At 52.2% G+C, this 23,666-nt stretch overlaps 1 long non-coding RNA gene across 1 annotated transcript; it reads right to left on the bottom strand.

The window, feature by feature from the left end:
• Nucleotides 1-3,815: 3,815 nt before the first annotated feature.
• LOC134806969 (uncharacterized) lies at nt 3,816-23,490 on the bottom strand. The gene is made up of 3 exons (XR_010151513.1): nt 23,265-23,490; nt 12,967-13,113; nt 3,816-4,250 (listed from the first exon to the last, which is right to left on the bottom strand). It is a non-coding gene; the product is annotated as an uncharacterized LOC134806969 (long non-coding RNA).
• Between the last annotated feature and the right edge of the window lie 176 nt (nt 23,491-23,666).

The following is a 23,666-nucleotide window of genomic DNA, read 5'->3' as shown; positions in this document are numbered from 1 at the left end:
GGAATTGCTTCCATACCCACTACTTTCCAGCTGTATGACCTTGGGCTACTTACTTCACAAGTCTGAGCCTGGTTCCTCATCTGGAACAGGGAGGGTCATTAAAGTGGGCTGAGGGTGGGTCAGGGGCAGGAACAGCCTCATCAGTTCTGTTCAATAATGACATCCCATCTCCACCAGAACCTTCCTGTTGTATTCACCCTGGTGTGGCTTTAGAAGCAAGATGGCATGGCAGTTAAGAGATAATAAATGAGGCCAAATGTGGTGGTTCATGCCTGTAATCCCAGTACTTTGGGAGGCCAAGACAGGTGGATCGCTTGAGCCCAGGAGTTCCAGACCAGCCTGGGCAACATGGTAAGACCCCGTCTCTAATATATATATTATATATATATATATATGTAATATACATAATATATATTTTTATATATGTAATATACATAATATATATTTTGTATATATGTAATATAATATAATATATATAAATATAAATATATTAGCTGGGCATGGTGGTACGTGCTCGTAGTCTGAGCTACTCAGGAGGCTGAGGTGGGAGAATCACCTGAGCCTGCAATGAACCGTGACCACACCACTATACTCCAGCCTGGGTGACAGAGCAAGGACCCTGTCTCAAAAAAAGATAGAGAGATAATAAATGTCATCATCCATGTGAAGTTCTGAGCATAGTATCTGCCCACAGTAATGTTTAGTGAATATTAGCTGTTATTATTTTTACTAAGTGGATATAAGCAATCCCTGCTGTCCAAACGTGGAGATGCCCCCCCAGAAAGAACTCCTCCAGAAGACAGCTAACAGGAATGAGAGGAAAAGAAAGTAGTACAGCTGGCCCAATTGCTGCCAGTTTTAGAATACACAGGCAATAGGCTTGCACACCTGTGGGAGAATACACTGGGTAGCATGTTACAGCTGTGGACCAAACACGGTAGGCACTTGTGCTGGCCTTGCCCACTGAACACACCTACATCAACCTGATCCGGCTAGATCAGGAGGTCCAGGTGCTCACCAATGAGTCACATTCCATCCAGAAAGAAGAAAGATAATGGGTGATTCCCCTCCCTCCAGGAACACCCCCTGGAAGGTACACAAGATATTTCTGCTTATATTCAATTGACCAGGACTTAGTCACATGTCCACACCCAGATCCAAGAGAGTTTGGAAATGCAGTCCTCATCTTGGGCAGCCAAGGGAAAGGGAGATGATCCTCAGGCTTTGCCACAAACCTTCAGGTCCTTCTCTATACCACCCCAGAGTGGTATGTCTAAATTGCAACTTCTGACCACATTGAACTGCTTCATGGCTCCCCCATCACTTTCAGCATGAGCTCCAAGTTTATAAGCATGAATCATAAGGCTCTGCAGGGTCAAGCCCCCACTCCTTTCCCACTCACCCTTCATTCCAGCCATACCAAGCCACTGGGCATGTTTTGAATCACACAGGCTTCCATGACTATATACCCTTGCCTATGCTGGGAATGCCACTTTATCTCTTCTCCATTTAGTTAGAACACCACTTCCTCTGTAGAGCCTTTCCAGGGACAGGGAGAAAGAGGTGGCCAGGATGGACAGAAAAGGGTGAGCATTCAGACCAGGGCTGGGGAAGGAGGAGGCATTCTTCTGTTCAGAGCTAAAGAAATACCTGAGCGGTAGATGTGCCAGACTTACTTGTACCGGAGGAGGCAAACTGGGGCTAATCAGGGCTTTTGAGACAGGAAAGGATCTTGGATTCCAATTTGTTCTTGTACCTCCATTTGAAAAATGAGGAAACTGGGACCCAGACATAGGCAGTAACTTGCCCAAGGCACACTGCAGCAGAGTTCCCCATCAGTGCTCACATCACACTTTTGTTGCTAGTCTGTAGCCCACGTATAAATGTTTTATGGGACTATGGGCAGTCCTAAGTGTATTGCACAGAGAGATGTGGCTTGTGCAGGGGATGGATCAGCAGGGGTCGCTCAGAGGCCTCACTCTCTCAGCAGCTCCCTTGGCAGTCCCAGGACACCCCAACCTCCCCAACAACTCTCCCAACCCCCTCAGCCCACTCCCCACAAGGCCACCGGGCCTGGGAGTTGCACATGGCCCAGCCCTGAAGTTCCCCCATGACATCGGTAGTGGGTGCGGTGCAGCCTCTGAGGGGCCACCAAGACAGAGAAGGAACCCATGATAATCCATCTCCTGTGCTTGACCTGCCTCCCTTCTGTGGCCCCAGGACTCCTGAGAGTGCAAGATTCGTCCTTGTCTCTGCCCTTGGTGCATGAGATTGGGGGCATCGTGCTCCCCCACTAGATGGCGAACTGGCGACCATTGTTCCGAAGGTGGGCACGAAGCGAGAAAGGCTGCCTCTGCCTCTCAGGGTGGTGCGAGGACCACAGAGGTCCTCACTGGCTGTCGGGGAGCATGGGACTCTCACTGAGCCAGGGTTTCTGAGAGGAAAGCGGGCTACCATCTGCATAACTGACCAGTCAAGCAGAGCCAGACTGAGTTTGGGGGTATTATCTTTCTTGACTTGAAAAATAAGGTGAGAAGAGGTTTCTAGGGTGTTCCCAAGACCAAGCCAGGCAAGGGAGGAGGCCCTGGAGGGCCTCATGTCTGGGCATGTGGCCTGCACATACGCAGCCCAAGCCTGCTCTGATGGGACCCCTTCACTGAACTAGCTCATGTGCCCTGGTGCCCCATGCAGATCACATGTCATCCTGGTCAAGACAAGAGGCTACAAAGTTCTGATCCCAGAAAGGTAAATGTCAAACCACTTCGCCAGGAGGGATTTGAGCTGAAATGAAATAGAAAAGAAAAACCCTCCTAAACATGTGTACCCTGAGTGTCTTACTATGGCCCAGATTGGTTCTAAACTGAACTTTTGAAGCATGTGGAAGAATGAGGACCTGGCCTGTCAACAAGTCACTTACCTGGCTGAAACTGTTTAGTGCTTCACCACCTCTTGGGGTTCCTTCCCTGTGGCCTCCCCACTAGCTCCCAGATAATTTTTCTCTTCCTCAGCCTGCCTGGGTACCATTTCCTCCTACTCTCTATTGGTTCTCCCTCTAATATTCCCTCCCTACTTCCACTTCTCAGAAAGGACCTCTGTGAGGCCATATCGAAAGGTCAATTGTCAATCCTCATCTTTCTTGGCCTGTCAGCATATTGGATACTTTTGACCTCTCCTTTGTTCTTAAGACACCTCCACTGCCCCCAACCCCCAGCCTCAAGTACATCACTTTTTTTGTTCTCTTCCTCTTCAAAGACCCTCCCTCCTTTACTGATTTTCTTCAATTTCTTCCTCTAAAATCAAAGTACTCCAGTGTTCAGCCCCTGGAACACTTTTCTTCTTTGTACTTTTACTCTCTAGTGATCTCATCTGCATGGTTTTAGATAAGACCCATAAGCTTACCTCTCCCCGGTTAATATCTCCAGCCAGGACCTCTCCTCTGAATGCCAAGTTTATATGTCCAGTTGCCTAGTAGACTATCTCCCTTGGCTATCTAGTAGATCTCTCAAACTTAACTTGTTCAGAAACAGCCTCAGATCCCCATCCCCAAAACTCTGCTCCTCCTTCAGTCTTTCCCAGTTCAGGAAACAGAAACTCCATCCTTCCAGGTGCTCAACCTCAAACCCCCAGGGTCATCCTTGACTCCACTATTTCTCTCCTACACACCCCTCTAATGTCTCAGCAAATGTAAGCAGTTCTATCTTCAAAATATATCAGAATTAGTCCAGTTCTAACCCATCACCACCATCCTGATAGGCAATTAATGTGGAAGAAGCAGACAGGGGCTAGATCATTGAGGGGGAGGAGTATCTTAGCTCTAGCAAGAACGTTTAAGTTTTATTCTGAATGATATGGAAAACCATATGAGTACTTTACACAGGATCAGATTTGCTTCTTGAAAAGACCACTCTGGGTACTGAGTGGAGAATGAATTGAGGAGGCAAGACGAGAAGTGGTGAATCCAGTTAGGTGGCTATTAAGGTTTCGGGGAATGATGATGGCGTGGACTACTTCCCTTCCAGGCAGAATCTCCCATCTGAGATGGGAGAGCCCGTCTCAGAGGCGGAAAGGCTGACCCAGGAAGTGCCTGAACAAGTGAGCCTCTGTCGGTGACCCCAACGGAGGCGGCCCGAGTTTCAGCACCACTGGGAGGACAGCTCCCATCTCGCCTCAGAGCCAGAGAATCCAGAGCCTCTGCACTGAGGCGAATCCTGCAGAGTCTTGGGGTCCAGCGCTGTCTCAGAGGCTGGTGGCTAGAAGAAAAAGGCAAATGCCCTTTCTCTGAAAACTTGTGTTTGCTATCCTTCATAATGGAGGTAACGATGCCGCCACACCGCCAAGCCAGACCCTTATGGATTTTAGGGGTCACCAGTGGAAGGGGAGACCCAAAGCAAACCCTCTGAAAATAGCGTCTGTGACAGACACCGGAGTTTATTTCCCCGACTTTGGAAAATTTTAAAAGATGCCAGATGTGCAGTAGGTTGGGGGAAGGGGCGTTTCTGCGCAGCTCCTGGTAGTCTGCACTGCTCTGTTGTGTCTCTGCTAACAAAGCTCCGAAGAACTAAGTTGCTTCTCTGAGAGCTGGACAGTTTTATCATTCCAGACCCAGTGCAGATTTTCTCCCTCCAATGGCAGAGTTTCTCTAGGATGGGGTAGTGAGAGGCCTGCCCTCTACTCCTGGCCCTCGTAGCTCTGTCCTCTCTAACTGAATCTAGTTTCCCCTGATCACTTTTGAACTGGATTGATTTTTAAATCTGGAGCTCATCAGGATTCCTCTTCCAGGAGTTGGGGGATGCCACTTGGCGTCTGCACCTGGGGAAGCCTCGCTGTGCCAATTCTGGCTCCTAAAGGTGCTGTCAGGAGGGTCAGGGAAGATGGGAAGGGTCTCAGCTTTCTCACTCAGAAATGACCTTTGGGTTTCAGAACCCCAAAGAGGAGCTTTCTCTCAGCTTCCCTATGAGAGGGGAAAGGGAGCAGCAAAGACTCTGACCTTGACCTTAGGGATACCCCAGACCACAGTGGGAGCTCACCCTGTCATGGCCATCTGCTCCACAGTGCTAAACCCACCATTTCTGCCATTGCCCAGGTACACATGGGCACCCTGTGCCCACCTAGCCTCCCTGCACTAGGTGGGGGCTTGATCCTTAGGCAAGCTTTGTCCTGGAAATGTCCCTTAAATGGGCCAGGCTCCAACTCCAGAACCACCCTGCTCTAAGGGATATCATAAGGCAGATGCAGAAGTTGGGGGGGAGGGATGCCAGGACTAGGTTTTTGGTGTGAAGGCAAGGCCAGACCAGACCTAGAATCAAATCCCATCCCCTTCTCTTTTTGCTCCCTCATTATGTGACCTGGGGTAAGTCACTTTTCACTTCACTGCTCCTGGCCTTAGGTTCTGCCCCTGTGAAATGGGGGGAAGTAGCTCCTCCCAAGGAGCTGCTGTTGGGAGTCACTGAAACAAAAGTAAACCTCTGGTCAATGCCCCATAATTGGCCCTCTGTTGATAAAATATGAATGCCCTTCCTGGAAAAGGGATACCTGAGGAGACTTCATAGAATTAAGGGAGACTTCCCCTCCCCCAACCAGCCCATATCCTGTATCTTTCTAGACCCCTGCAACCTCCAATGGGGACTGGGCAAATATACTGCCACCCAAAAAGTGAGGGCCTGAAGGTGACCTGTCTTCACCAGGTTCCCACTTCAGTTCCTCAGATCAAGACCCCAAGTAAAGGAGACCTCTGCTCTCAGCCAGAATTATCCTGTGTGCCTCTCCTCCCTCCTGGGGTCCCAGCACTCCATTTTAGGAACTTTAAAAGGGGCCTGAGAAACAACAGGAGGCTTCCAGCTGGCTGCCCCAGGAACAAGGGCATCCGCTCCCTTTCATCAAGACTTCCACTACCCCATCCGTAAAACTGGGAGAAAGACTCCTCAGATGAGGATTAAACGACACAAAAATCCAGCAAGGCATTCAACACTCGGTCTTGACAGGCGTCCACAGAGGTTTACAGTCTCCCTGAAGACACTTGCTCGCACTCCACTGAGGGGCTGGTATTTTGGCTCCCAAGGGTTCAAGAGGTTAAAAGATCTGGCCGAGTTCACACAGTTGGAAATGTGGAGCTCGACGACTCCAACCCAACTTCTCTAGGAGCAGAGCGTCTGGGAGGGCAGAAGCCAAGCTCCTGAGCCTGCCAGGCCAAATGCCGCGGGCCAGGAGTGGGCAGGGGCGGCGGGACTGCCAGCTCCCTCACTAGATCCGCTGGTTCAGCCACTGTTCCGGGACCACTTGGGCCAGCAGGGAACCAAGCGCATGTGCCCCCGGCCCCACCCTCTTCAGATCTCGCTCTCACCTACAGGGCCAAACCCGCCTGCTCTGGGGCAAAGGTAAAACCGTCTCCAATCATTTGCTCCTCAATATCTTTCTGATTCTGGCATCTTTTGAGCCGAGGTGCAACTCCTTTTTCCAATTAGCTGCTATGATGAACTGTCGGGAGCTCTGATATTTGAAAATATCTATGAAAACTACTCCATACATACATAGATGCATGCATATATACATAAACACATACCAGGGCCCCCAGATTAGCTGTCCCTCCAGCTGCCGACCCGCCACCGCAGAGTAGTGGACGAGAAAACCTGGCGCTGCCGGAAGCAGAATGAGGAATGTCCCGTTCAAGGCCAGATCCCATGTGGCACCCCTGCCCCATGCCAAGGTGGAGTCTCCGGGCTTTACCTCTTCCCGGTCTAGCCGCAGGGATGGGGGAAGGGTGGGGTGCGGGGGGATGGTACTGTTTCCACCCCAAAACTGCCATGAGGAGGCCCCTTGTACGCACACCTGCAGCCCGGAGTGTCCCCGCCAGGCAGCTTTACTTCGCTAAGTGAGTTGTACTGAGTGCCTGCTCCGAGCCGGGTGCAGCGGAGAAGCAGAGCTCCTGGTGGCCCTCCTGCAGCATAGGCACGCACCGACTCGGGATAGCGGCCGGGCATCGCCCTCAGCCCCGCGCTTCCCAGGCCAGGCCCCGCCGGGAACCAAACCCGTGCCCCGCTGCAGCAAAGCGACATTCGCCCTCAGGAAGTCGGCCCTGTAGGTCTGCGTTGGTTCAAAAGCACCTCACTGCGCCCTCTCCAAGCCCCCACTTCCCAGTCATCCTGACTTCACGGCGCCCCCCAGCGCCTGACGGGGGCACTGCACACAGTAGGCGCTCGGTCAAGGGTAATTCCCTCCCTCCTTGCGGTCTGGAGCCGGCAAGTGATGACTACCTGGGCTCCCCCTGCTGGAGACCGCAGTAACGACCTGAGGCCCATCCTCTCCGAACCCTTATTTTTTTTAACTGCTGGAGACTCTCAGCCCACCTCCACCCCATCTCCGCCTCCTGCCAGGTACCGGGCAGAGGCTATCAGGAAGATCTTATTTTCCCACAACTTTATCCTGAATGCAAACAAAATGAAAAATGCACACATTTACCCAACAAATATTTACTGAGCACTCACTTTAATATTAATCACCACAGCGAACGCTGAGTACTTACTGCATGGAAGGCATTGTTGGGCTCTTTTACATGTATCAGCTCATTTAATCCTCACAACAACCCTAGCAGGGTGGTATTATTATTATTCCCACTTTGCAGTTGAAGACACCCAGGCCCAAAAAGATGTGGCTAAGCTCTCTCAAAGAGGGGAACAGGCTTTGAACCGGGATGTCTCCGGATCCCTGGCTCCTAACCATTACATTACACCATGGAATGCCATGGTAAAATTAAATATATATATATATATATATATATATATATATATATATATATGACATCAGAAGTGGCTTCAAAGCATCCCTTGTTCTCTAATTCACACTGTGAAATTTGTCCTACGAAGAGAAACAGACACACGTTTTACCTAGAAAGAGATGTTGAGGTTTTCTGGTCATTTTCTGGGTATGCATTTGCTTGGGCCACCAGCAGATATAAGAGTAATATTATATCTCCTGGTTGCCCCACATATTGGTTGCCCCACATATTGAACAAGATGTAAGGTTTAAAAAAAAGTATGCAAACAACTACCAGTCTGAGGTCCCCACCCCATCACTTCAAAGCTGTACTTCCTTCCAGAATAGAAGAGAATGAGGCTCCATAAGACTCAGTGGACTGTTCTTCACTCCTAAGAAGTCAGGAGCATGAAGAAGCCTAACCTACCTCTTTTGGACACTCTTCCCACCCCGCCCCAGCAAACTGAATTAATCACACTCTTTATGAGCCTCTCCTTTGTTCCCAGAGACCCTGAATGGGTCCAGCCACTCCCCTCACTAAGAGCCTGGGCGCAACTTTGGTGGAGGTGATAAGTGCCATGGTAAAGGTACACTGTGCAGAGTGAGTTAGGGTGAGACCACCCACCTTGGGAAGGGGGCCACGGTGAGAAAGCCATGGATCTAGACCAGGAGTACAAGAATTTTAGAATGGAGAGAGCCCTTAGAGGCCAGCTAATGCATCACTTATCCAGCTCAAAGACTTGCAAGATGCAGGGCCAGATGCGGTGGCTCACGCCTATAATCCCAGCAGTTTGAGATGCTGAGGCAGGCAGATCACTTGAGACCAGGAGTTCAAGACCAGCCTGGCCAACATGGCAAAACCCCATCTCTACTAAAAAATACAAAAATTAGCCAGGTGTGGTGGCACACACCTGTAATCCCAGGTACTTGGGAGGCTGAGGCACAAGAATTGTTTGAACCTGGGAGGCAGAGGTTGCAGTGAGCCGAGATCATGCCACTGAACTCCATCCTGGGCGATAGAGCGAGACTCTGTCTCAAAAACAACAACAACAACAACAACAACAAAAAACTTCCAAGGTGCCACAACTGTGCCTTGGGCACAGGATGTTAAGCGATCCACTTCAGTCCCTGATACCAACATTCCATTGTGGAAACTAGAGAAGCATTACATCACTTTCCTCTCTGCCCCAGCCTTATCTCTGTCCCCTGGCCCAGGCCTATCTATTAACTGTGTGTGTCTAGCTTTCCCATTTAAGACTCTAAGATCCTTTGAAGACAGGCTTGTATGTTACTCACCACTGTATTCCAAGCACTGGGCACAGGGTCTGATAGAGAGTAGGAGCTGAACTAAATAAATGAATTATCCCACAACATCTCTGCTTGGCTATCATGCTGCCCCTATTGGAATCCTCCTAGAGATGAGGCACTAGCTATTTCTCCATAGGACTGCATCCCTGTGTGTCAGTTAGCAGGTGAGTTCTCCTGTCTGCAGACTCCCAGACCTAGTTATCACCCTCTGAGCCTTTCCTGAATCCTGAAAAAAGCTACTGATTGTACCAGACAGCCAGACACCTGGCTTCTGTCCTTGGAGCATGGTCCAATCTTGAAAAGGGAGATCTCTTCTCCCCAAAGGACACAGGAGACCCACCTGAGCCCCAGAGAACCCAGCCCACTTGGGGGCTGAGTTCATAGCACAGTGTGTAGCTGAGTGGGGGCTTATCCTCAAAACTCCCTTGCATGTCTGGTAATGAGTGTCTGGGAGAGGCTGGCCAGAAAATATGGAAACACTGTAATGTCATGTTGGTTCTATAGTATTTTCCTGAGTTTTCACATGTCAGTGTGAGCCAGAGGATGGGCATGCATCCATGCATGTGTGTGCATGTCAAACTACTTGCACATAGGCTGAGCATGGACCTAGGAATGCGGCCAGAAGCAAGTCTATATCCTGGGGAGGAGGGGTGGTGCGCCACAGTGTGCACAGGCTGGTGAATGCCCCCAGAAAAACTGGGGTCTGGATGACCCTAAGGGTGTATGTATGTATATGAGTATGCAGGAGTGTGTGTGTGTTCACAAGCAATCTGAGTGGCTGGCCGTGTGTGTGTGTGTGTGTGCACAGATATAAAGACAAACTGCAGTCTGGTTCTGTCTGGGTAACATGTGTGTGATGTGTGTATATTTACAAGTATTTCCTAACCTAGTTTAGTGACGTTGTAATCTTGTGGCTGAGCATGCATGTGTACATGTATGTGTATATATGTGTGTTTACAATGTAATCCCAAGCCTGCAAGTGAGTGACTAGTGTGACCGTGTGTGTTTGTGTTTTACATGCACATTCCAGCCTGGTTCCATACCCCAAGACCCCATAGAATATGAAGGTCCTCTGATGAGCCCAGTACATCCTGACGCTGGCTGAGTGCTGGGTGGAGTATGTATAGGTGACTGGTGTTTACCAGCAACCTTGACCAGCCACCAGCCTTTGTCTGGTGCCCACTTCCCATGGCCCCTAAATTCCTCACCCTGGTAGGACCCTGGCTGTCCTTGCTCTGGACTGCCTTCCCCAAGGAGTCCCTTTAACTCACAGCCCCTTTCCTGGCCAGGGGGCTGGGAGTTGGGGGATATTCATCTCGGGGAGTTTTTGTTCTGCCTCATGAAAAGCCTCAATGGCTGGGAATACCATTCTAATTACGGGGAAGCCCAGCTTATGTGGGGGACACAAAGGGCTGTGGTCTCATAGCAGCTCCTTCCATCCGTCAAATAAGGCCGTCTAATGACGGGGTGAGAGCTGTGAATGCCTAAAACAAACTCGAAAAGGAGGGAAAATAAAGCCGCCGGGGGCTTAAAATATATTAAATTACCCTGATTAGGAGCCGTGGCTTTGCAGGCACTAGTTGGAGAGGCTGGGGAGGCTGTGAGTCCCGCTATTCATGTCAGGGGGGAAGAGGGGTCAGTAGGTCGGGGGCGGGGGGTGTTCACAGAGCCCTAGCCCATTCTCATGCTAACACCAGGGACACACTGCAGGCTTACTGGGCTGGAAAATAGAAATGAATTTGCCGTAATCCTCCTTCTTCTCTCGTTCTCTCTCTCTCTCTCCCTCTGCAGCCCAGGAGAAGCTTTGCCTAATCACAGCCTGTTAGAGCCTGCTGGGCATTGGGGCAGAGCCACACCCCAGAGCCTGTGTCCCTCAGCCCTCTCATCCCCTTGCCCCTTTCTGTGGGGTCCAGAATGAGAATGGGCTCCAGGGCACATGTGAAGGAGCAGTAAAGGCAGGCAGTGGGGTTCCAGTGGATGGGGAGTGCCAGGCCCTTTTCCAGCGTACAATTATTTACAATCCACAATTACCCCTTTAAGCACATGTACACAATTCACAGACACAAATATCCCTTTACTCTTCACACAACTCCTCACAACACATCCCTTCACAAACACACACTTAGATAGGCACAAATACATCTGTACACAATATGCTTCTTCAAGGGCAAATACACATCTACTCCTTCAAGGGCAAATACACACAAATACACACAGGCACCCACGGAGCTCTTTACAGGCACCCACGCATGGAGACGTAGCCCTTCTCAGACAGCCATAGGCTGCCTCCAACACACACATGCACCAACACGTGCACCAACACATATGTGCATACCCATGCAGACTCCTGCACACCCCTTCAGGCATACCTCCAGAACCACGACCTAGTACAACTGCAATGTTTCACAACGGAGGAAACTAAGGCTTAGAGGGCAGCGGAGGGGCCGCCCTTCCCCAGCGCTAGTTGAGTCAGCCCTGTTTGTAAGTGCTGCAGGACCTTGGATAAGTCGTTGCCCTCTCAGGGCCTCAGTTTCCTGCTATTAAAGAGGGTGTTTGGACTAACGTTCTAGAAAACCCTTCCAGCTCAGAAATTGGTTGGAGCCAGTCTCAGGGACTATCTCTTGTGTCCCTCCCCTGCTTCTGCACACTCAGGTGGATGTCCGCGCCTCCACGGTGCACATAGTGAATCCCTCCAGTGTTCGCACGGTTACAAACTAGAGGGTCCGTTGGGGAGTCCCGTACCCACACCCTCGCAGGTCCCGCTGTAAGTGGCTCCGCCGTCCCGCCCGCCCACAGTCAACTGCGCGCTCCTTCCTGTGATTTTGTCGGTGCGACTATCCCGGTTTGGGACGTGAGGGTGTCAGGTGTGGCTCTGAACCACCAAGCCCCACAGCGTGGCGCCAGGGACCCGGGAGAGGCGCCCGAACATGCTCCTCTCGGGCCCCCGGCGCCCTCTGTCGGCGGATCTGGAATAGGAGCGCCCGGAGGAGGCCCGACGCGTGCACGTGACCCTGCGACCTGACCCCGGGAGTCTGTACAATGCAACCTGCGCCCGCTAGTTCTCGGCTTGGCCGTGGGGAGCCAGAGATCCCTAGGCCGGACTGGAACAGAGACCACCAGAGTGAATTGAACAGAGGGAGCGTGGGAAGCGCAAGACCGGCCCCGCCAACCCCTTCCCCCCCATGGCCCCTAGGAACACCCCTATCTGCCAGCCCCCCACACAGAGCAAGCGCGCGCGGGGGTATGCAGGGCACCCAGGCCAAAGCGGGCACACCAGGGCCGGCTGCCTGCTGCTAGCGAACCTGAGCCCATTGGCCTCAGCATTTCCATCCGTGATGTGGCAGCCAAAGTGTGCCAGGGAGAAGCCCCGGGAAGTTCAAGAACCTACCTCCCACCCACCCCAGGCAGAGAAGGCAGGGACCCGCGAGCCCCCACTAGATAGCCCACAAGGGCACCCGGCTCAGCCGAGGCTGCTGCTGCCCCTCTTTCCTGGAAGGCAGTGCCAGGGCTGAGCTAAGCCGCTTGCTGAAAGTCGGTCGGGACAAAACCTGAAACTGCAGTGGGGAAAGCTGGTGCAACCGACATCCTTCTAGCCTGGGCATCAAGACGCTCTAAGTGGTGATCTGACGTCATGGGAGTTAAGCAGGGTCCTGGGGAACCAAAAGCCACCAGCTTTAAGATGGACGCTCCTGGTGTAGGCTAGATTGTTTCAAGGAACCCAGGGGTTTCAGTAGCCGACATGAGAGGGGGACCACAGATCCCTCCCTAACCCCTCCAAGGGGTCCGAGGCTTGCACGTGATGACTATCCAGGGGCCACAAGTACTCCCAAGGAGGGATGTGAGAGCCCAAATCTCAGGCTCTGGCATTTGGTGCTCCATCCTTGCCCCTGTGGACACGCTGCTCCCTACCTGGTCTCAGGTTTGCTAGGCCCTCACTGGAGCTGTCTTTTTGGGGTTTATCTAGGTGGAACCCCACGTGCCTTCTCCCGGCTTCCCAGCTCCAGGTCAGCTTCCTGCACACTGCTGTCATGGGCGGAGGCACTCCCGTGGCCACCCCTTCAAAAGAACCAAGATGAAGAGGGGTGATTAGTGAGGGTGGGCTGTAGTGGGGAGATTTGGGGAGGTGGGAGGTTTGAGGACAAGCCACACTATGTGAGAGGGCTGGGCTTATGCTCTTTCCTGGGGCCTGAGTCCAGTCTGGAGGGCCTCGACCCCAGGGTTTCCGAAACAGCTGTCCCAGGCCCCGGGCCTGGCTGCACCATGCCAGTCGGGGAACCGGCCCTGGGGGAGCCCTGCTCTGCCCTGATTCAATTCCACTTCTCCTTGGTCTTCTGTGGGGGATCTGCTTGGGACCCCAAGGGACTCAAGAATGTGAACCAAGGGCATGGCTGAGAAGGGTGAAATGAGGGCTCCTAAGAGAGAGGGAGTCGAGTTGAAGCCTTTACCACTTCCACCACGCTCTGCTCCAGCCGTGCCTTGGGGGCCAGTCCCGGGCCTGGAGAGAGCGTGCAGGCGCCCTCTCTTGTCCCCCAAACCTTTCCCAGCCGCGCTCACCGCCCATAAATTCCATAAATTTGTGAGGGCGCGCACACACCTACGCCATCAAGGCATTTAACACAAACACACAAGAGCAACGAATTCGAATTCTGGAATTTTCACCACATAAAATTAAGCTTCACCTGGGGAAGCTCATCCCCTGCACCTGGAGGTGGGGAGATGGCGCAGAAGAAGGCGCTTGTGAGATGCCCTGCGGAGCTGGAGGGAATCCCTACCCCCCGCCCTCTCGTCGGCTTCCCGCGGCCGCGACCTGGAGCCCTAGTTCCAGGACTAGGAAGGCTCGGGGCTGACTCCACGGGGACTAAACGCGCCTGCGTGGGCTGGAGGCAGCCCGAAAGCCACGAAACAGAAGTGTCTGGTTTTCCCGCAGGGGTCCGATTAGCAACCGGAAAGGCCGGAGATATTGGGAATTTGGAGCCGTTCCTACTTTAAAGCCTACGTCCAGAAGTCACCTTCACCCCACAGTGTCTGCCCTCATGTAAATGGCCCTCCCATCAGTTACCTCCCGTGAATCATAAAGACAAACAAGATCTTGTTATTTTTCTAGAATATTCCAAAAATGAGCATCTGTGTTTGGAGCGAATTCCAGCGGGGCCGAGCTTGTCTTCTCCGGCATGATGGCACCGCCAGGGCTCTGGGAGGATCTCCGGGCCAGGCGCCGGCCTAGTGACTGGGGCTGGGAGGAGCTGGGGAGGCATGGCCATTGGCGTTTCTGCGTAGAACCGCAGCCCAGGGATCCCGCATCCGGCCCCGCAGCAGTCTCGGGTTCTCTGGCGCGCCCGCTCGCCTCTCGAGAACCTAGTCCCCGCGCAGGCCTCCCCAGATCGGAGCCGGGAACACCCTCCAGCACGGTCGCAGGACCCCGAGGGTCCTACCCAGTCATTAGCAAGAGTCGAGGCTGGATTTTCAGCGGCCGCCTGCATTCAGTATAAATGGAACGTGCTAGGAAACTCCGATATGCAGCGATTTTCTAAACATCCCGTATCCCTGAAACCCGTGTGGCCACCGCCATGAGTCATGCAAGGACTGGGCGACAGAAGCTCTGAGCTTCTATTTGTAAAACACAAAATAAATCGGGAGAGCTGAATGAAGACAAAGCCATTTTTAAACGTTCGATCGGTGAGATCTCCCCCACTTAGCAAACGCTTTCATTTTCAGAGCTGCCTGTGGCCGTACGCAGGTTCAGAAAATCGATTGTACTCCTGGGTGAATTCCACCCAGGGAACCGAGTCCTGGGAATGCGCGCCCATGTACACAGAAAGCCCACATTTTAGAAGGAATGTATGAGTGAAAAAGAAGCGAGTATTCCGGACGCAAATGAGTTTGTAAATTTACTCTCTTGCCTTCGTGGGAATCTTCAAATTGTTTACCCTGCTTTTATTCCCTCTGTGGTGCTGCCACGGGTGCGCGGGCTGAGCAGGCCGCCCTTCTCCCCACTTGGAGAACTCTGAAACCTGAGGGCCTCTGCCGGAAGCTGCTGTTCGGCCCATCCGGGTTCCCAGAGGAGCCACTTTTCCTCCTACTAGCCCGGGGATTGCAAAGTATCTGGATCCTTAAATTCTCTATCCCATATGCCCATGACTTAAGAGCCAGACCCAGATGTGGGGCCCAACTGGGGGAAAGTAGGGGAACCCAGGGTACAGCTGGGGCCCACCCGACCAATGCTGGCAGGCACCACAGACACCTCGGTCCACCTTTCCAATATTTTGCTCAATGTTTGGGGTACCCAAGGGGCAGCGTGCCCGCATGTTGATGCAAGTGTGACCCCTGTGGCTGGAACGCCGGACAGGGCTTTCCTAAGGCCCTGCATTCCGCGCACTGACTTTTCCTATCAATGGGAGAGACGCAGGCTATTGACCCAACGGCCTCCTCCTCGCCGCCTATTGTCGCGGCTCAATCACGCACTTACCGGAAGAAAAGCGAGTTTATCTTAGCTTGGAGGAGCCTCGTGTTGCGAGTGTGTGTGTGTGTGTGTGTGTGTGTGTGTGTGTGTCTCAAGGGTGAGGGGAATTCTGCAACCAGAACTGCGCAGATGGGTTGTGGATAGACACTTTCAGAAAAGGGCCAATTTCCCCTTCACAATGAGCGCTAAGTACCTGATAAATGGGGTTGGTGTTTATTCATGAGCAGGTACTTGGAGACGGCGATTAGAACAGCCGCCTGCGCTGCCTCGCCAAGGTACTTAAATCCGGGCAGGTGCAGCGCGGCGCGCGGCCCCAGCTCACAAAGCCCGCGGCCGCCGTGGAGCTGGGAGGGGCGTGAAAGCTGGTCGCGCCGGGCCCCGAGGGCGCGCTGCGCGCAGGCACCTTAGTCCTTTGTTCCTCACTCGAAGCCAAGGCCACTTCACCAAGGGGCGCCCCGGGAAAACCTCCCCTTTAATTACTAGGAATTTCCCTTCGTCACTCCTCTGGGAGCACAGCCGGGCAACTATAGGTCTGGCGGCCGCGGAGACTCAGCGTGGGTCCAGGCTTGGCGTTTGCATAAATGCTGCCTGTGAGCTGTCTATTAGCTAACCGGCTAAGTAACTAACTAAAATAGGAAGAAACAGAACCCAGGCCTGGGAACCGCGCGGGCACGCGGCTCTGGTCGCCCCCGCCGCCTAGGCGCCACCTCTGGCGGTGCGGGCAACCTCGGGCTTTCAGGTTTTGTTTCAACTCCAAGGGGAGAAAATTGGGGTCTGTCTCTTTCTACAGCTTCCTGGCGCCGAGGTCGTGGGACAAACCCGATCTCGCCCTCAGAGCGGCTGCGGAATCTCTAACAACTCCCAGCTTTTGCTCACGAGAGGCGGCCTCTCCTCGACGCGCGCGGAGAGAGCTCAGCAAACGCCAAGACCTTGGGGGACAGAGCGCAGGATCCTCTGCGCTTGCGGACTGGGAGCGGGCGGAGGGACTCCTGGGGCTGCTCCCAGAAATCTTGTCTGATATACCACTAGTAGCTCAGGTGCTTGGGGTACGTAGCGTCCGGAGGTCTGAGGCAATAATGGCTGGCGCACCTTCAGCCCGACTCCTCAGGCCTGCCCGGATGCCTCTTAAAAAAAAAAAATCTTTTCGAAAAGCAGATCCAGATTTTTCTCCAGTGCAGAAAGTCAGAGAGGAGAAACCTGTTTCAAACAAGTTGGATTTCCTTTGGGGAGAAAATTCTTTCAGAGTGATAGGAAACAAGGCACAGGGACCTGAAGTCACCCACTGCGAAGAACCCGACGGCTCTCTCGCCCGATGCAGATTGACCAGGAGGCTGTAGATATTAACGTTCATTACAGATTTTCTTGGAACCTTGGGGTTAGAATAAATTATAGATAAAATAATTATGATTCCCTGGGAAATTCGACATCCCGGATGTAAGCGCAAACCGAAAGTGGTAATCCAGGGGCGCCTCGGGAAGGAAAATAGAGGTGGGTCGAGTGCCCACGGCCTGGACCGCGCCTCCACCAGCCAGTCCTCTACCGAGCAGGACTAGGGGCCAGATGTGCGGGCGGCCGAGATTTATTAAGAGAGCAAGTCTTCCTCTCGCATCTTTTGCCAGGACCTGAGTTAGGGTTCCAGGGTGAAGTGTTTTCTCCGGTTACAGCCTGAGTCTCCTGCGCCAAAGAGACGGGTGAGGTGGTTTGCAGGACAGTCTGGCAAGCCGTGGAGGGCCGAGACGCGCGCCCCGCCGCGTTGACAATGCCATGCGAATAGTCTCGTTGCACGACGGCCTCGGGTAAACATTACTGAGAGGTTGAGGGGCACTGGCCTGGACGCTCAGCTCCGTACGCCGGAAAGGCATGTAGCCCACAATACCGGGCACAAGAAGCGAACGGCATCACCAGGCTGGGGTGGACAGAGCGCGGCCTCCCCTATGCCGCCCTCAAGATCATGGCCGGCCTCGGTAGGGGGCCCCGAATTTAGGCTAGAAGTAGAAAATATATTGGAATGGGTGGGGGAGTGGGGGATAAAGATGACGCATCACGAAGCAGTTTTTATATTTTCCATTCCCAAGACCTTTAAGGCACACTCAAGAGATGCAGGTGTGATCAGGAGGGCCACCAGTACTAACACTCACTATTGACTTTCTTCGCATGAAAGATTTAGAATAAATTATAAAAATACAATGAATGTGATTTCTAGGGAAACGTATGCCCAGGTGTAATCCTTGCAGCCCCCTCCTCACTTCCTTGGTGGGGCTCCCCACCCACCTTTTCCCCCAATCCCAAACCCTAACCCCTCACCCCTCGCTGTAAGTTTGTTTTTTCTCAAATGGAGAAAAAGGCTCCCCAAACTGGCAGGAAACCATACCCTACAGAGGCATTTGAGCACATACATTCCGGGCCCGCGCGGGCACCTCCCGCCTTCTGATTTGTGTATTTCACTCTGGCTAAACCCCACTGACCTCGGGTCCCCCTCAGGCAGTCTAGTGAGTTAGGCCATGAGACCTGCCAAGCAGGAGCCCTGGGCGGGCACGGCTGGGTAAATCAGACCAAACGCACCCAAATCTGACTCCAGAACCACCAAGGGCAGAACCCTTTCCACCCATGAAAATTTTTATGTGGTTTTGGGGTGCGTTCGAACAGGAACCTCCAAAGAGTTTTGGTTACTCCAGCTACTATATCACAAATGCCTTATCTTTCTGTTTGGTGATAGAACCTCTATGTCCAGGCAGGAAAGTCAAGAACATTTCATTAACCTGGCATTCTCTTCATTGCCAGTCCAGTGACTGATGTAAAGCTGGTGCTACTAATGTCAAATTCTAACCAGAAACCACCAGGCTAGAAGATAGCTCCTTGACTCACAGGGTGTGGTGCAGGCTGGCTCTTCCTGAGGCTCACTTCCCACCCCAGCTCCCTCCTCACTGCAGCAACCCCCTCCATGGGGTAGGACAGTGGTAACCTTCAAGATGGAGCCTCTTTGGGGAAACTCAGAGGAAGCCCACCCCTGCCCCCTTTCCCCTAATCCTCCATCCTCTCTCTTGGTTTGTGATGAAAGGACTAAGGTTCCTCTGACCCAGGACCAAACAAGGCAGGGATTTGGTAAGCATGTGATTGGGTAAGCAGGATCTCCCACCCACCTCACCCTTTGCAAAGCACCTTCACACACAGCATCTCCTATAATCCCCCACTTGCCAGGCCTCCCAAGGAGGCACTGTCAGCTTCCTTCAGGAAATAGAAGCTCAAAGAATGGATCTGGGTTACCTGGAGATCTCCTAGCAAGGAGAGGTAGAGCTAGGATTCCTCCTGGCATTCTGATTCCAAGTCCAGGGTGGTGGTCCTTGACCTTCCCCCCACAATTCCAAGGAGGATGGGGGGCATCTTTCAGGCAGCCTTGTGGGATAGTATGGGGACCTGACTTGGCACCAAGAGGTGAAGACATTCAATTGAACGCCACCGTCATTTAGTCCCCACTTCTGTGCAAGGCACATACCAAGAGTGGGGAGGGCAACAAACGTGGCTTCCATGGCCCCTGGCTCCGGGATGGAGAAAAGCTCCCTAAATTGGCAGGAAACCATATGCTACCAAGGATATGCCCAGAGCATGGGCAGTGCTCCAGAAGGACAAGGACATTTCTCCAAGGACCAGATATAAGGCCCATTGGCTAATTGGACACCATGGTACCTCGAGTCCACTAAGGCCTTTAGAAACTATCTGGGACTTCTTTACAGAGTAGGCAGCTGTTTTACTCTGCTGGTAGTAGAAGTTGCTAGGCCCTTGAAGAGGCTCCAGTAAGGTAAGCAGCTCTTCTCCCCAAGACCTTGACATGCAGCCCCAGTGTGAGCTCTGCTAAGAGATCGAGATTCTAGTGTCCACTTTGATAATGGCCTCCAGCAAGTCCTTCTCCATCTGCTTGTTTCCTCAGCTGCCAAGTGAGGGGGCTGGTAAAAGAAGGTTCCTAACATCTCTAACCTGGGCCTCTAAGAAGTGTGAGGGAGGGTGGCTACGGAAGAACCCCCTGCTGACTTCTAAGGACACTTGGAGAATGAGTTTTACCCAAGAGAAGTGCACATTTCTTTCTGAAATTTGTCCCTAAATAAACAGTTTGATAGTGGGATAAGGCACATAGATCCTGGAGCCAGCTCCCTGGGTTCAAATCTGCCCCCGATCTGCCAGGGAATAGCTGTGTGGCCTTGGGTCACTTTACTCAGTCTCTCTGTGCCTCAGTTTCCTCATCTCTAAATCAGAGGTCCTGGTGAGGATTAACGGGCACAGGCTAGCTATTAATATGATTTGCCCACACCCCTGGATACAGCCTTGTCCCTTCCCAGTCTTCTTGGTTTCTGCCATGGACTGTCACCATTTCTGCCCCTGTTCCACTGCCAGGATTTCAGCCTTGCCTGGATCTAGCATCTGGTCAGGAATGGGATGAAGAAGGCAGGCACCGGTGTATTGCCTGCTTGATGGGTACCTTGCCTGAGTAACCTTTTTACCTCAGCCTGTTACTTATTTTTGGATATAGAGAGAAATTGAGCCTGTCTCTGTCTCTTTCCTTAATAATACCCCCAAGTGGAGACAGCTGTGTGAAAACACGTGTCCTTGGCTTTAAGGGGTGAGAGAGTGAGGGAGACCAAGCTGACCAGTCCCACTCATGAGGGATCCTGTCAGAGGCAGGTACAGCACAGAATTTCTGATGTTTTTGTTCTCCTTACACACACGCACACACACACACACACACACACACACACGTCAGCTCCCTGAGGGCAGGGGCTTTTCTGTTTTGTTCTCTGCTGTATACCCAGTGCCTAAAACAATGGCTGGCACAGAATAAGCACTGAATAAATAAAATAAATATAAATTACTTGAAAGGAGGCAGAAGCATTCCACTGACTAGATCTATTATACTTCCATAGCACGGTCTAGTCTTAATTTATTTTCCTCATCAATAGGTAATAGTCAGAGTTTATGGCTAAGAAAGTGAAAAAGAACATGCTTCAGATTTCTCTCCTTAAGAGTCATCTTGGCCTCTAATTCTCTCAATTAGCCACAGGGCCTTTCAACCCTCCCCCCACCCACACACTCACACCTTCCTAAGTGCTGAGAGCCCAGGAGAGACAAGGTTTCAAGGGTCTGTATTTAAGACATCGGGGGTCCACAAGACCTACTGGGAGTTTGAATTATTTGCGTACAGAATGAAGCTGCTATCATTCCACAGTCCTGGCACCCCGGGCACTTAAAGCACATGGAGATGTATTGCTGTTGTTTTTTCTTTTCTGAGTGGGGAGGGGCACTGTTTTCTGAAAATGCATAGTGACAGTAAATTGTCATTAGAGGTGATTGCTGGTAATAATAATGGCTGTCATTCAAGGATACATTTATGACTCAGGCCCTGGGCCAAACCTAGCATCTTCTTTCATCCTCACAAGTCCATGAGATGAGATCAATTTGCAAATCCATTTTACAGATGAGGATATGGAGATTTGACACAAGTCACATGGTATGTAAGGGAGAGAGCCAGAATTTGAATGAAAGACTCCAAAGGAAGCTGTTCACTGTCCCCCAACCCCTGACTCCTTTCTGTCTCTGGGTGATAAGGAAAGCAAGGAAATCCACATGAAATGTGACTTGGGAGAGGAGGCATTTAGCCACTACCTTAGGAGCAAAGCTACAAAGTCAGTAGTATAGTAAAGCACAGTGAGTCTAACCCTTCCTGCCAAGTATAAAGCCTACTGGACCTTCTTCGGGATGTGAGACTGAAGGCAAGTTACTTAACCTCTTCATACCCCAGTTTCCTCTTCTATAAAAGGGAGCCATCTCCTTTAGTTGGGAGGACTAAATGAGTTAATATATAAATAAATTATTGTTCTCTCAGTCTACTGCAGAGTAGTATTTATACCACTGCTTGCCAACTGTGGCTGCCTTAAATGTCCTCATTTTACCCATCCAAATTAGGGAACCTACAGGAGAAAAATAGTGGTTTGTCCGAGAGCTCAGGCCAGAAGTGCCCAGGAGGAAGAGGAAGAGTCTAGAGCAGCCTTTACAGATGGTTTTACAGACGGTTTTGCAGAAAAACGTTTCGCTTTCCCTTTTTTAAAAAGAGGTAAACATCTTCCCAGGCTCCTCTGACATCAGCGTGTCAGTGATGAATCATCGGGAATTTAAACACACGCACTAGGTAGGTCAGTCTCCATTTTTAGTCAAGTTTCTGGTGGCTCCACGGAGACCTTGCAAAGGGGTCCCAAGTCATGTGCAGTTCATGAAACCTTAGCTCCTCTAAGCCCTCTGGGGGCCCCGTCAGATGAAGAGCAGAGCTGCACAGAGGCTGAGGGGATCCCTTCTGGCATTTCTTCTTCTTTTTTAAATTTTAAAGCAATTTGCATAGAATTTTTCTTTCTTTTTTTAACAGAGCACACAAAACCAACGTTTTCAGGCTGGTTCTTGCTTGCAAGTGAGAGACTTCATATGTGATGGAACAGAGGAGAGGAGCCCCTGGGAGCTGTTATATTTAAATCAATATTAAAAACAAAAATTCGACCATATCAGTGCTTGTTAGATTTATGTGTATGTATGATTTTTTTATTCATTCATCCAGAAATGACTTCATTTACTGAGTATTTACTAAGTACTCAGATGTGCAGCTGACCCTCTGCTGAAGGTGTCAAGGGAGGGAGAGATGTGGAGAAAATCTGGGTAGGCCTCCTGGAGGAGGAGGCACTGGACAAAGTTTGGCCAATTGGAGTTGGGAAGGAATGTACTCAAGTAGGCTGGCAATTCAGCATGAGTAAAATCCCAGAAGTGAGAAATCCCAGGACAACACAGAGAAGAGGGGAAGGAACGCACAATGGGAGCAGTACAGCTGCAGGGAAAAGGCCTTCTTCCCCCTTCTAATTTGTTACTTCTAACTTGCTGTGAATTTAGAAGCCAAATATTGTGGATGTTAGAACAGTATGTAAAGCATGGGTACATAAATGACCTCAAAGCAAGCACCTGAGAGTGAAAGGCAGGTATAGGGGACAAGATTTGGGCCACTCAGAAGAAGCCCCCGTGCCCTTTCAACTTGGCAGTGCACTGGGTGAGGTATGAGCTAGGTACAAGCTAACACCTGTCACCGCACGGAATCCAGGAACTAGGCAAGCAGGGACAGCAAGAGGTCCCCCCCCACACACACACACACAAAAGAACTCGTATGGCCCCTGCACTGCCACTAAGTCACTGCCCAGCCCAGCCCACTCCACCCCAGCAACCACCATTTGGCCCAGGACTTTATTTTAGGCTCTGGGAATGGGATGGGGGAGTGAGTGGGCACAGCTGATTCCCCTAACAGCTGAGCCACACACACATCTCCGGCTCTTCACGAGGGGCCTCAGGACCTGGCTGAGCTAGATTCTAACTAGGATCCCCTCCAGCCAAAATCCGAGAGGAGCCAAGGAAGAGCCAGAGCCAGAAACACAGAAGGGGAGACCAAGAGGCTAGCCGAGGAGAGATGGGTGAGCCAAACGCCTTTGGGAAAGGCCGGCGATCTTACTGGGCCTCGGCTGGGCGCACTTGCCCTCCATACCCACCGCCCAGGCCTGGTACTCCCCAGAGCCCTGGAGCGACAGTGCGCCCCCCACCCCACCGGAGGCCCAGCGGGGCTGCCCAGCCGGTTTTCAGCACACCATCCTCCGCCCCGCTCCTTGGGGCCCGCGTAGTCCCAGGCGGGGGGCGGGGCACAGGGATACGGGCGAACCCCGCAAAGGGCTCTTACCTCCGCGCGGGCATCCGTCCGACCAAGCACAGTTTGCCGCTGGGACTGCGGGGTTGGGGAGGCTCCCACGGGTTCGTATCGCGCCTCCACTCCCCCCTCCACCCCCTCCCCGGCCCGAGCCCCTAGATCCTTCGGTGGCACCGAGCGGGGAAGCCGGGACCAGGGGACAGGCGCCGCGCCGGCGGGAGGAGGAGGCTCCTGCGGGGCGCGGCGGGGCGGGGCGGGGGTCTCTGCTGGGCCCCGCCCGGGAGGGGACGTGGGAGCGATTATGCCAGAGAACAAAGGCGGCCGGGTAAGGCTCAGCGCCCCCCCGGGCCTGGCCCTGAACTTGAACTTGTACTTGACACTTTGTCCGGAAGATGGCGGGGAAGCCCATCTGAGCTGGGACGGGGCTTGTCCGGC

This window comes from Pan troglodytes, chromosome 16, assembly GCF_028858775.2.
Source record: "Pan troglodytes isolate AG18354 chromosome 16, NHGRI_mPanTro3-v2.0_pri, whole genome shotgun sequence".
Taxonomy (NCBI): Eukaryota; Metazoa; Chordata; class Mammalia; order Primates; family Hominidae; genus Pan; species Pan troglodytes.
This window is presented reverse-complemented; position numbering and strand designations above follow the sequence as displayed.